Below are 13,797 nucleotides of genomic sequence, written 5' to 3'. Positions count from 1 at the left end.
ATTCTGTGCTCCTGTTATGCAGGGTCAAGGAATTCCACCACCTACTGCTCCAGGTAATGTTTATGTGTGAATGATGACGATGGTAGCCTATCCAATGCTTGAATACCATTGCCGTCCCATCAATAAAACTATTGATTTAGAAACAGAATATATATATATACTGCATTGTTTGTCAACATGTGTGAGTTATTGACGGGTTGTTGATTATCCACAGCGCCATGGCAACCTGGGTCAGGAGGGCCGCCTGCCCAAGGAGCCAACAATCCAGACGACTGTGTGGACGAAGATTCGTGTAGAACCGCGCCAACAGCACCACCGATGGATCCATCTCTGCTACCTAAGCTTCCTGGATACGAGTCTGTGAATGATGGAGGAGGCAAGTTGTACCACTACTCCTAATCATTGCAGAGCAAATATAGATATGCTATGACAGTGTTTCCTCTGGGAAAAATGTACATGAGGTAACACGGTGGAAACTGGGGGATAATTTTTGTTCTCAAAAAATGATGCAGTTTGGTACCACTAAGCCACTATAAACCACAAAACCGCCATAGTAGTAAATAAACCACTATAGAGTAACTAACTAAACTTCAGTACAATATAGAGACATTTCTCATTTGTAAGAAAGTAAGCATGATCTAATTTAGATATTTAAATTTATTTCACACAGAATTTAATCAATGAATTTGTTTGTTAAAATAAATAGTTTAGTTTGGGTTAGGGAAAAAAATTTGTCTAAATAATAGATCTAATATACATATACAGGGTGCAATTTTCTGCCCATAAAACCATTCTCTATGTGGCGTTTATATCTATGTGTGTATTTACAGACATTGCCCCACCGCCAAGCTATGGAGAGGCCACTGGTACAAAGGAACCCACTATGGCCGATTACAAAGAGTATGTATCTATAGATAGATATTTTTTATTATTATTTTATTATTATTATTATTATATTGTTGTATTTATTATAAGTGGTTGCCGGGTGGTGTGTAACAAATCTCTTGGTCTTAGTTGGAATTTTGAAGTAGAGGGTGCGTAAACTAATGTTATATGTGTTTCTCACAGTATAGCATACCATGATGTTAAAGTTGCTTTATCAATGCATCAATTAGCTTACATAAACATTGTGATAATAGTTTCATCGCATCTTGTATACTCAGATTCATGTATAATTAGCATCTGTCCATTCATCCAACTATACCGGACCAATTTAAAAGGGTTTACCTCGATTATTCTCATCTATGGTGTAGAAATAAAATCTAGAAAGACATCTTTCCTAAAGTAGATTCCACTTGTCAAAAACAAATTTCTATATTACGCTCGACTTCAGCATTGAGACTGGCATCGTTAATCCGCATAATAATGTCAGAACTTTTGTCGTTGTTAATTGCTTCTGATATCTGCTGATGAGTGCTTCTTGTATTTGTTAAAAAGAATATTAACGACGATGCTGCGATGTATTCGCTCTATCATCTTGCCTGAACCGTGGTAATGGCCAGTTTCCTCAATTGACAGTATTGGCCAGTTGAATGAGGAAGACGTGAGAGAAGCACTGCTTAGCTACATCGCTCAGAATTGCTGCTACGGCAAGGGCACCGCACGAGATATGAGGATCAATGAAATCAAGCTCACCAGTGGCTTGCATGTGGGTGCATCTCATTTCTCTAGCGACTGCAACGTTGACGTAATTTGAGACTCGTTTTACTTTCGTGCTCAAACTGAAAGGTATACGTGGAGAGAATGGCGGTGAAATCGTCTCCGTGTGAAATATCTACTAATTAAATAAATAAAAATTTAATTAAAAATTTAATTAAATTAAAAAATTAAAAATAAAATAAAATAATTACTTCTTCATCCCGTGGCCATGGCAACTGATGGCAGTGACTGCTTTCGCTGCTGCTGGTAGAGTGCATGCCACGTCCGGATCCCCTACATGGAGGAGCCACCGTTGCAGCCGCGACCCATGCACTGATGACATGGGTTGTAGCGCATTCGCGTGACACAGGTGCCACGGCTACGTAAAACGAACACGGGTTATTCGACCGCGAATATGCGGTTTGTTTTGCGTCCGAGAAGATAAGGGAATTTTGATGAGTCACACACTTGGCACACGCTACGTGAAACGAACACGAGTTATTCGACCAGGGAATATGCGGTTTGTTTTGCGCCGGAGATGATAAATGCATTATTGACCTGTGACACACTTGCACGCCTACGAAACACAAACACAAATGATTCGACTGGGCAATATACCGTTTGTGTTTCGCGTTCGAGACGATAGGGGCATTTTTGTGACTAACCTGTCCAATGGTGCAAGGTGAAATAAACGAAATGGGTATTTACTTATTGAGAACATGTGACATTTATACGAGTGTGCGTTGAATTGTGCTCATAAATATACAATTAATAGTATTCCTTTATATAGATATATATATATATTGTTGATCCAAGTATAGGATATTAACCACACTAACATGGAGTTAGAGGAGATATGAACTTTCAGAATTGGTCTGAGTATTGAGCAAGAACTGTTGTGGAAAAAGAGAGCGCGGAATAATATCTGTCAGGAATGAGTAAGTGTATTATTTTAAATAAAATTCGTGTCATTGTAAAGTCAACAGCCCACGCGGGTGATAGAAGACACAAAACACACCTTCCAGCCCTTTGAAACCCAAAATAATAGGCAATTTAAACATTAGCAACAAACAGATTGTCGCAGATTGGCAATAATTGTTCTTAGAAGACGCGAAAACCATGCGCGACACTTACCATTACTGTGCAAGTGTGAGGCACTCAACATACTTCGACTCTGTTTGCAAAAAGATTCGAAGCCGTGCACGGAACTTGCCAAAACAAGATGGGGGTTGTCCGTTATGCGGTCCATCGATGAGCTGACCTTGTAAACGTAAAGCCGATAGCGTGACACAGGCACTATGGTAAGATAAATTAATTTTTATTATAATTAAACTTATTAAAGATGAACACGTCACCGTAAACAGTAAAAATTTAAAATAATATTTCCACTTTTTTACACAAATACAAGTAATTCTGCTTCACTTTTTTATGGTTAAATTGCTGCATTATACTTCTTATTTTACTATATTTGTTCGATGTGAACATTACACTCGTGACGCATACATAGCCATAGCAAGCGATTAATGTTAGGAACACTAATATCAAATCGTCCAGGTTTTTTTGGATTTTTAACTAGCCTGAGAAACAATCTTATCAGTAAGAATTTGACGATATGTTTTAGTCCTGTTAGTTCTTACTTTTAATGTAAAAAAAATGACAACAAAAATTTTACACATTTTACCATAGAAATTCGTGAGCGTAAATCACTTTAAGTAGACACATACGTTTCCTACATCATCAGTCTGGCAAATGACTTAAATCGGAAGCCGCTGAATGTAAACTTACGATATACTGTGTACTATACTATTACTACTAGCGCTTCCAACCTGTGTAGGCCATCCTGGTGCCAGCTGGACAATCTTTCTCGCAATACGACTCCAACACATACTGAGAGCAAATAAATGAGTATTGTTTACACACACGAAGACGATTTCCACCGTCATTCTCTCCACGTATTACCTTTCAGTTTGAGCACGAAAGTAAAACGAGTCTCAATTTCTCAAATTACGTCAACGTTGCAGTCGCTACAAGAAACTAGACAGAGGGCACTCACGCGAGAGTGCGATACCTCCGCCAGCATGTAACATGTATGTGTCACGAGCTGGCTCGCTGCTGGGCTGCTGCTGACTGACTGGCCTGCTGCTGACTCGACGCGCTAATATCAATCGCGGCGGAACACACACACACACGCTAACACACCAACACACGACCGCACGAGACCGATCACATAACCTTCCCTCCAACTCCGTTGGCGAGGAAATGAGATGCACCCACATGCAAGCACTGGTGAGCTTGATTTCATGATCCTTCATTTCTCGTGCGGCGTGCCTTGCCGTAGCAGCAATTCTGAGCCGATGTAGCTAAGCAGTGCTTCTCTCACGTCTTCCTCGTTCAACTGGACAACACTGTCAAATTGAGGAAACTGGGCCATTACCACGGTTCAGGCAGAAGATGATAGAGCGAATACATCGCAGCATCTTCGTTACCATTCTTTTTAACAAATACAAAAAGCACTCATCAGCAGGATATCAGAAGCAACAACGGCAAAAGTTGTGACATAATTAATGCGGATTAACGATGCCAGTCTCAATGCTGAAGTCAAGCGTCAATATAGGATATTTGTTTCTGACAAGTGGAATCCACTTTAGGGACAGATGTCTTTCTAGACCATAGATAGACCTTTTATTTCTACACCCATAGATGAGAACAATCAAGGTAAAAACCTTTTAAATTTGGTTCGGTATAGTTGGGCATGGATGCGACGGATGCTAATGATACATGAATCTGAGTATACGATGATGCGATGAAACTATATCACAATGTTATGTAAGCTAATTGATGCATTGATAAAGCAACTTTAACATCATGGTTTGCTCATACTGTGAGAAACACATATTTTACAACATTAGTTTACGCACCCTCTACTTCAAAAATTTAACTAAACCAATAGATTTGTTACACACCATCCGGCAAACCACTTATAATAAATACAACAAATATAATAATAATAATAATATAATAAAATAATAATAAAAAATATCGATTATAGACATACTCTTTGTAAGCGGCCATAGTGGGTTCCTTTGTACCAGTGGCCTCTCCATAGCTTGGCGGTGGCGGCAATGTCTGTAAATACACACATAGATATAAATGCCACATAGAGAATGGTTTTATTTCTTTACATCCTTGCAAAATATGGGCAGAAAATTGCACCCTGTATATGTATATTAGATCTATTCTTTTAACAAAACAAATTCATTGATTAAATTCTGTTGTGAAATAAATTTAAATATCTAATTAGTCATGCTTACGTTTCTTACAAAATAAGAAATGTCTCTACTATTGTACTGAAGTTTAGTTAGTTACTCTATAGTGGTTTATTTCTTACGTATGGCGCGTTTTGTGGTTTATAGTGGCTTAGTGGTACCAAACTGCATCATTTTTGAGAACAAAAATTATCCCCAGTTTCCACCGTGTTACCTCATGTACATTTTTCCCAGAGGAAACACTGTCATAGCATATCCTATATTTTGCTCTGCAATGAATTAGGAGTAGTGGTACAAACTTGCCTCCTCCATCATTTCACAGGACTCGTATCCAGGAAGCTTAGCGCGTAGCAGAGATGGATCCATCGGTTGGTGCTGTTGGGCGGTTCTACACGAATCTTCGTCACACAGTCGTCTGGATTGTTGGCTCCTGGGCAGGCGGCCCTCCTGACCCAGGGTTGCCATGGCGCTGTGGATAATCAACAACCGTCAATAACTCACACATGTTGACAAACAATGCAGTATATATATATATTCTGTTTCTAAATCAATAGTTTTATTGATGGGACGGCAATGGTATTCAAGCATTGGATAGGCTACCATCGTCATCATTCACACATAAACATTAACCTGGAGCAGTAGGTGGTGGAAATTCCATTGACCCTGCGCATAAACAGGAGCACAGAATAAGTATTGGTTACAACAGCACAAAACACCACTATATACAAGCAAGATTCAGAATGACTGGAAAAATTTCCCAGATAACCTCAACATAGAAGACTTGGGAATGGCAGTTACTTGGAAAAAGGATGCATGATCAGCAGTGATAAAAACTTGCCCAAAAAAGTAGTAGCCAGCTGGGCCAAAAAAATAGTAGGGACCTAGCTCAAAATTTAGGAGCCCAGGTTTTCCACATGAAGTGACAAAGTTTGGAATTTGTGTTCCTAAAATGGTGCTCTATTATGCATTATGAGCATAAAGATTCAGCAAGCAAATATTTTAAGAAAAAACCACAATGCGTTTTTCAGGAAGTTTTAGGTATAGATTGAAGTACAGTGTTTATTTCAGTGGTCAAAAAATGTGCGGGAAACGGTAAGCCGAATTGTACTGATGTATAATCCAGCACATTAAACCTTAGTGATTCCACGATATGGAATGTTTACCCTTGCAAACAAATCCTTCACATTCTGTGTGACCTTCTGATGAAATTTCTACCCGGCCCAACATTATTTTAACTTGCCTTGGGCAACTGGACAAGTGTTAATTTTCATCACTGCCATAATAAACATTTCCACTCTATTTTATCCTATATTGTCTCATCAAAGAAATATTCGAATTAATTCCCCAGCATGAAAGCTCTTACTTGGGTATAGGCTTGCACTGGCTGGGCATATCCCTGTCCAGGCTTGAGGATTATCCCTGTCACAGGTTGAGGAATAACCATTGTTGCGGAGTTGGGCTAACCCTGTCCGGGGTTGGGCATATCCTTGCTCCGGCTGGGCAATATCCCTGTCGCTGGTTGGGCATATCCTTGTCCGCGCTGGGCATATCCCTGTCTGGTTGGGCATCTTCCTTGTCCCGCTGGGCATATCCTTGTCCCGGCTGGCATATCCCTGTTCTGGCTGGCATGTCATTTTGCGCTTTCTTGGTTGCTAGACTCATCAAAGAAAGGAACACCACCGATTTCCGGACACTGATGGGTCCGGAACCTCTTTAGTCCGGATAAAATTCATTTGAAATATTATTAGTTTACCGTGTGGCCACAGATCGGCAGTGCGGGCGTTAAGACTAATTAACAGCGGCGCACTCTCCTAAATGTTTAAACTCACAGCATTTGTGGTGAGCTCTTGATTTTATACAATTCATTACCTTATTTTACTCAAATTATACCCTAGCCATGGCCTTCTAAGGCAGGGCTGCAAAGTGTCAGTAATAAAAAAATAAAAAAAAGACACGATATAATTCTGTTCAATTTAAGTTTCTAGCAGTGGCATGGTGCTTTAGAGACATGGGACGGTATTTAGTGCTCAGAGGCTGTATGTTGAATTATTATTATGGTGACCTCTTTTTGGTGTGGAAAAACGGATAAATCACGAAAAGGCCTTGGAACCAAGGATTCCGGAAAATCCGTGAGTGTACCTGGTAGTTAGTTTAGTGTAAGATTAGCAATTAACACGGTCACTTCAGAAATTGTCGGGGTGTATGCATAAATCAGTATCCTTCTAAATGACAGAGTCCTTGTAACTAACACTACAATGAGGGACAGCAAAAGCAGCTGCCTATATATCAGTATTATCACACAAACAATTTTGAATAATAAGATTACAAATATGTCTACACTCGCACTAGCAATAATGTCAATGCTGCAGGCTAGTAACTAGAAAGAAAAGCCACAAAGCTAAGTAATATGCAGAAACAAGCATATAGTTGTTGTTTTTTGGGTTACCTGAGTCTTTTGTATCTGACATTTTAAAAAAGAAATGAGAAGACTCTCTGCTTGTTTTGCCTGTAGTGCACATTAAAATGGCGCTGTTCCCACCTGAACCTGCAGAGACCTATGTAACCTCATATAGACCTCAACACACACTACATATATGGCAAATATTTACCCAAAAATACCACAACAAACATTGGCCGAAAATACACACATATTATGATGACCTAACTATTACTAGCAGGGGTGGGTCAGAGTGGGGGTAGTTTCCAGGCATCGAATTTGGCAATTTGCCTCTGACAGCAAGTAAGGCTGCTACTTGCTGTCAGAGGCTGTGCCCTCTCACAGCAAGTAGCAACACTCTGACAGCAAAGTCTAGAAAACCCGAATGCTTCGATTTTCTGTGAAAAATCACAAGTTATTCGGCTAAAAGATAATGATATTGATTAACATATAATACAAATATTTCTTTATTATGGGTATTGAAATATGAATAAAACCAAGATCGTACAATTAATATTTAAAGTTTTTGTCATTTAAAATATTTACATGTAAAATACAACAAGTGCCGCAGAGCCGACAGCGCTCATCTAACGTCTACTGCCGGTGACTCCCTGTGGTGGAGTGGTGGATTCTAAGTAAACCCTGTTAGTCCCAAATGTGTTCACAACACGCCGAAACAGTGGAATGCCACAGCAGCGGTTCTCCCTACGTTGCGCAAACGGGCGCGGCGCGCCCCGTTTTGGGAAAACTCCCCCGCCTGTTTGAATCGTTGCGCCCCGTTTGAATTACCTCCGCCCCGTTTAAATTCCACCACATATAAAGTTTGCCAGCGGCGGGAATCGACCGGTCAAGAATTGCCGTTCGACCAGGACACCCGACGCGTGTATTTTTTACCGTTACCACGCATGTACTGCAGACAGGACACAAGTTAACCTGTCACTAACTGGTACACCGACTCGGCTATCTTATATATACAAGAACCCCAAATACCGTCTATGGTTGTGGTGGCGATTTTACGCATAATTAGTCGTACGCGTAAAAATAACACGCCCCCCGGACCCCCTAGTTTTCCCCCTCCCCTCCCCCTCGTTTCCCCTCCCCCTCCCCTCCCCCCTGTTTGAATTTCATCCTGGGGAGAACCCTGCACAGGGATGGTATCAGGAACCTTCTCAAAAGAATGTTCGTTGCGATCGTTTATGAAAGTTGCCACGAGATGGCGCGTACGTTTAAGTATTCTTCAGAAATTAAAGATGGAAGTCCCATCATACGTAGTAGCAACACTATCTGCAGACGAAATAGGTAAGCACTCATCCATTTACCCTACGCAAGCCTACAGGTCGCGCAATAGAGAGCTGCCACCTGTAAACCAATTAAGGCAAAAACTCCACAGTACCAACAAACACATGCACTGGCAGTAGCCACGGCAGTGGCATACGTTACATGTAACATACTGACACTAACAGAATGCCATAATGAAATTATACGATTAAGGAGCATAAACCTTCTTTAACCCAAATTTAGCTTTTGAAATTTCACTGTGACATTGAGCCTCATTACATCCAGGCATGTTAGATTCTACTAAGCAAACCGGCAGTCAAATTCTTCTAACAGACAGTCAACAAATCCATGTTTAACCTCCTCTGAGGGTCAAAAGGTTATTTGACACTACTCTTCGCATGTCAGCAGAAAGTAGATTTCATGGTCCTTTCAATAATGCCATAAAAAATGCTAGGTCACCGCTGAAAACAAAAAGTTTTTCAATCGCTCTGTCAGACCATGTCCTCAGAAAATGTCTAAAATCTGCCCTGTGGCCCATTGCCCTTTGACCTGTGACCTCCAATTTCGGGCACGAGTGATGGCTTTTCCCTACCATGATGCTTATACACGCACTAATCACGAGCTAGTCGAAGCCGTTTAGCATTTTGTGGCCGCATTCTGCATTTCCTCCCTCATACCTTAAGCTTAAGGTAGGAAGATGATGATATATAACACACACCTATCTTAATATAACACCTCTTGACATAAATATGCGACACATCATATGACACACAGACTTCGACACGACAAAACACCACTCAGTATATTGACAGATCCACCCAAACACACACTGTGAAAAAGCACGAAATATACAGATGAACACGATAACAAGACAAAATACGAAAAACAGACAGAGATATACACAGACATATATGCTGCACCAACTGATTAGAAAAACACGCGAAAAAAAAAAAGAAAAAAAAACAAAAAAAAAAAAAAAAAAAAAACAACAACAAAAAAAAAACAAAAACAAACAACCAAAAACAAAAAAAAAAAAAACAAAAAACAAAAAAAAAAAAAAAAAAAAAAAAAAAAAAAAAAAAACCGAAAAAAAAAAAAACCGGAACAAAAAAAACAAAAAAAAAAAAAAAAAAACAACGAAGAAAAAAATCGAGACGGAGAGAAAAAGAAAGAGAGAAACGGACGGCACGGACGATCAAGCGATTACATACAAGACAGAACAATGACCAATCTAAATAAATGAATAAGATAGAAAGACATAAGCGACAGAACAAGAAAAAAAGACGCAGTGAGAACACGAAATTGTTAGATATATTAATCTAAACAAAATATGAAGACATACTGATATAAGAATATTATTTAAATAGTCACAGCAAGTAGAGGACATAGATACAAAGCAGACAAATACACAAAGGTATCTGAATTTAAATATAGCACAGTGGACAATAATAAGAATACGGACAACATGTGAAAAACATTATTATGAAGAATATAATACAAATACTAGTAGTAAAAAATCACACGTGAACCATGGTTGATGATATACTATTCTGTGGAGATAAAGGTGACTGTTAGTCTTGTAGTGTAATATATATATTAGAGTGTAATATAAGTATCCGTGACATCGGAACGATATCACAGATTATTGATCCTTAAGGACGTAGATATATCGGAGCCGGAGCATCGAGATACTAGTTCAGGGTGGCGCTATAATACGTCCGAATAATGTTGCCGCATCACTACAAAATGGTTATACACCATAGTATTATTTTGGGCTATGACACGTGTATATCAAGATAGCCCGAGTCGGTTTAGAGTTAGATGTTAGTGTTCAGTGTTAGGGTTAGGATGAGGTGTAGCGGTGACCTGTTTGTACTTGCATGTATTATTTGGAATCATTCCACGTAATTAAATTATACCATCCAGACGAGCATTATTGGACTAATTAGTGCAAACCAACGGCAGTTACTTGCACCAGATAACAGTATACTTCAATAGAACGACAAGGAACAACTACGAAGTGGACTTATATATGTTGCAAAAAGTTATCAGACTGGTAGCCGACCCAAAATAAACAACGCAGGCTGATATAATATCAGCAGCACTACTACTGACAGAGGGCCTCGACGAACGAAGTTTACGGTGCACTGACGTAAAACAATAGACTAGAGTACGCCTGCAGTATATAGACTGACATCGTCTATCAGAGCTCAAATAGGAACAAGGACTTGGAAACAATTCTAGGCAACTATTTTCACATTATTGAACATGGATTCATCTCGCTCCACTCAAGATAAGATAATGAAATAGTATCTATTTGATATATATCATTTATCACAATAAAAGTGCCACGAAATTTAACAAACATACAGCTATCGTAGATCTATCTAAATAAATATACATACACATAATCGAGATTTAAACACAAAGGTTTTGCTTCCAACGTCGACCGGAATATTCAACCGATCCGGACATAACCTGATAGAATAGAAAGAAAAAAATATGTACTAAGAAAGATGAACAGAGCTACCATCAGCCGTAACTCAGTGATAGTAGTCCGTTTCCAAAAGACAGACGATAACGACGGTATCGTATATCACTCCCAAAAATAAAGGCCTAAAAAAACACAAAAATAGTGCGAAGCGTCTTTACGGCGGCATCGACTTAAGTGAAAAAAAAAAGTCTAAAGATGTGAGCTCATCAAGATACACTCATGACATCTCCACCACAAGAGGTAACTGCCCGGAACGAATAACCAACTGAAGGTACGCGTCCGAACGAAAACAATATACCGCGAATGATAACAACCTAGAAGAAGTAATATAACATAATACTAAAGAACAGCATATAGAAGAAAATAGGGTTAGAAGGAGATTAAGAGAGGTAGAGATTAAAGAAAGAATATAAGAGAGAAGTAAGAGCAATAGAGCAGACTCCCTAAGATCGTTAACAGAGAAGACGATGAGTGAGGTTCGGTCCGCACATATTAGATAAGTAAGTATTTAAGTACCAAGGGTACTTTCCGAGCAAGTACCACTGGAGGCGGACTCATCCCAGGACCAAGTGATAAACATCAGGTTTAGCGTCGTCAATAACGTTGCAAACGCCACCCGCCCAGCATTGGCGCTAACGGTGCTATCCGGCGCTTTCGGAAAAGCGTATCAGTGGAACATCGTCAGCACTCTACATAGCTTCTGGTACAGGTTAGCGGAATAGAGGAGGAGGATTAGGGAGAAGAGGAGAAAGCTGGTGGAGAAGGAGGAAGGGGAGAAGGAGAAGTGGGGTAGAGAAGGAGGGAGGGAAGAAGCTTGGTGGAGAAGGAGGGGGATGAAGGGAGAACGTGGTGGATGAAGCGAGGAGGGGAAGCTGGGTGTGAGGAGGGGGAAGAGAGAAGGTGCGTTGGAGAAGGAGGGAGGGAGAAGCTGGTGGAGAAGTGCTAAGGATGTACATATTACCAGTCAACCTACGCAGTTCGAGCCGTACTACAGGATCAGATACAGCGCTAATCGATCCCAGGATTCACGCGCAAGCAGGCAAGCCACGCGACTACGAGCGTATATTAAGGCACGCCATTGGACTTGACTTCGCGCCCAGGGCTGCTTCATCTACCAGACGGCCAGGGAGAACCTACTGTGTAAGGAATCCAACCTTACAGAGGAGCGGAGAGAAGCTGGTGGAGAATGAGGAGTGGGAGAAGCTATCGGTGGAGAACTTCTACCCTTACTCCCCCAATTATAACACCTCCTCCTTTCTCCCCCTCCTCTCTTCTCCACAGCTTTCTCCCTTCTTCCCCTTCCTCATTCTTCACTAGCCTTCTTCCCTACTTCCAACCTAGTACTTAGTTCTACGTACTCTAAACTTCCTCCTCCCTCCCCTTCCCTGCCCTACACTGTCACTTCGCTACCCTGTACCGGGAACTACGAGCAGTCGAGCTGCTTGACGATGTCCCAAATAAGAATAAGTTGATCGCCCGAAACGCGATAGATTGTCTGTAGCCGCCAAATACTGGACCAAAAGGCTGACGTTTGCATAAGAATTTTTACGACGCCTAACTGGGAGCCCGTTGCCAGAAAAAGATAATAATATAGCTCTATAACACTATAAACCTGAAACTTAAGGTTTTTCTCTTTAAGCGTTGCCAGAAACTTCGTAAGTTAGAGAATTAAAAATTTCTTCGAACTATGTCTCTTTAACTTACAGCAGATCACTAGGACCTCCCTATAACTGTTAAGTATTCTAGAGTTGGAATAAGACACATTTACAACCACGAATTACAAATTATAGTGACATTAATATTTTATAAATGCAATAAAAATGTGATGTTTTATCTTAGAAAACACGTCCAAAATCATTAATTATCTACGCTAATTTAAAAACAAAAACAATACATTTATAAATGACGTATGGACATTTGTTCATCTTGTTTCAAAGGTTGCACGCTTGACCACCGATTCTGGCCGTCTCGATCGTATTACAGACATGTGAGGAATGTTGTCTGTGCTTGTGCGAGGATTAATTCATGACCACGTCAATATCTTACATCCATATCATAAGATTTAATATCGTGTTTAGCCATCAGTAATATGACTAAAACTGCGGGTGAGGCATACAATAAATGCTGTATGAATTCTGAGAATTTTTTGATCGATTTCCCATCCAAATCAGCGAGCTTGTGTATGAAAGTCTGTTATCGTAGACCGTTTTCACTTAAGTAAGATTATAGTTAATAAAGTTGGTTTACTGGGGAACCCTATTTTAACCGTAACATTAACATAATATGGACTTAAATTAATTCGATAACTATTACGAATAGTTTAGACAGCAAGGCCCCCCTGATGTTTACCCATACTCATAGACACTAGATAATCAGTGGTGATCACTAGCACTTCAGCCAGTTAGTGGAGACTTGCCGAGAGAATAATGCCTGGACGCCTAAATAGTGATAATAAATAGATATACTTGATACAATATCCAGTTACTAATCTATATATGTTGTCAAACTGATTTTTACCCCTGAACACACGTTCAACGGCACAATGATTCAGAACACAACACACAGAAACACGCCGCTAGTTTGGCCCTGGAAATAACAGGAAAATACACAGAATGTCTTTTTGATTTTTCTTTCTTTTTTTTTTATATTGTATTTTTCTTTTTACACCCATGCTAAGTTATAAT

At 39.9% G+C, this 13,797-nt stretch overlaps 1 protein-coding gene across 1 annotated transcript in view; it reads left to right on the top strand.

The window, feature by feature from the left end:
- Positions 1-13,797, top strand: part of LOC106820642 (protein SSUH2 homolog) — a gene marked incomplete at its 5' end in the record, with an annotated part of 21,458 nt that overhangs the window by 4,974 nt on the left and 2,687 nt on the right.

Source organism: Priapulus caudatus, unplaced genomic scaffold (genome assembly GCF_000485595.1).
Source record: "Priapulus caudatus unplaced genomic scaffold, Priapulus_caudatus-5.0.1 Scaffold42, whole genome shotgun sequence".
Taxonomy (NCBI): Eukaryota; Metazoa; Priapulida; class Priapulimorpha; order Priapulimorphida; family Priapulidae; genus Priapulus; species Priapulus caudatus.
This window is presented reverse-complemented; position numbering and strand designations above follow the sequence as displayed.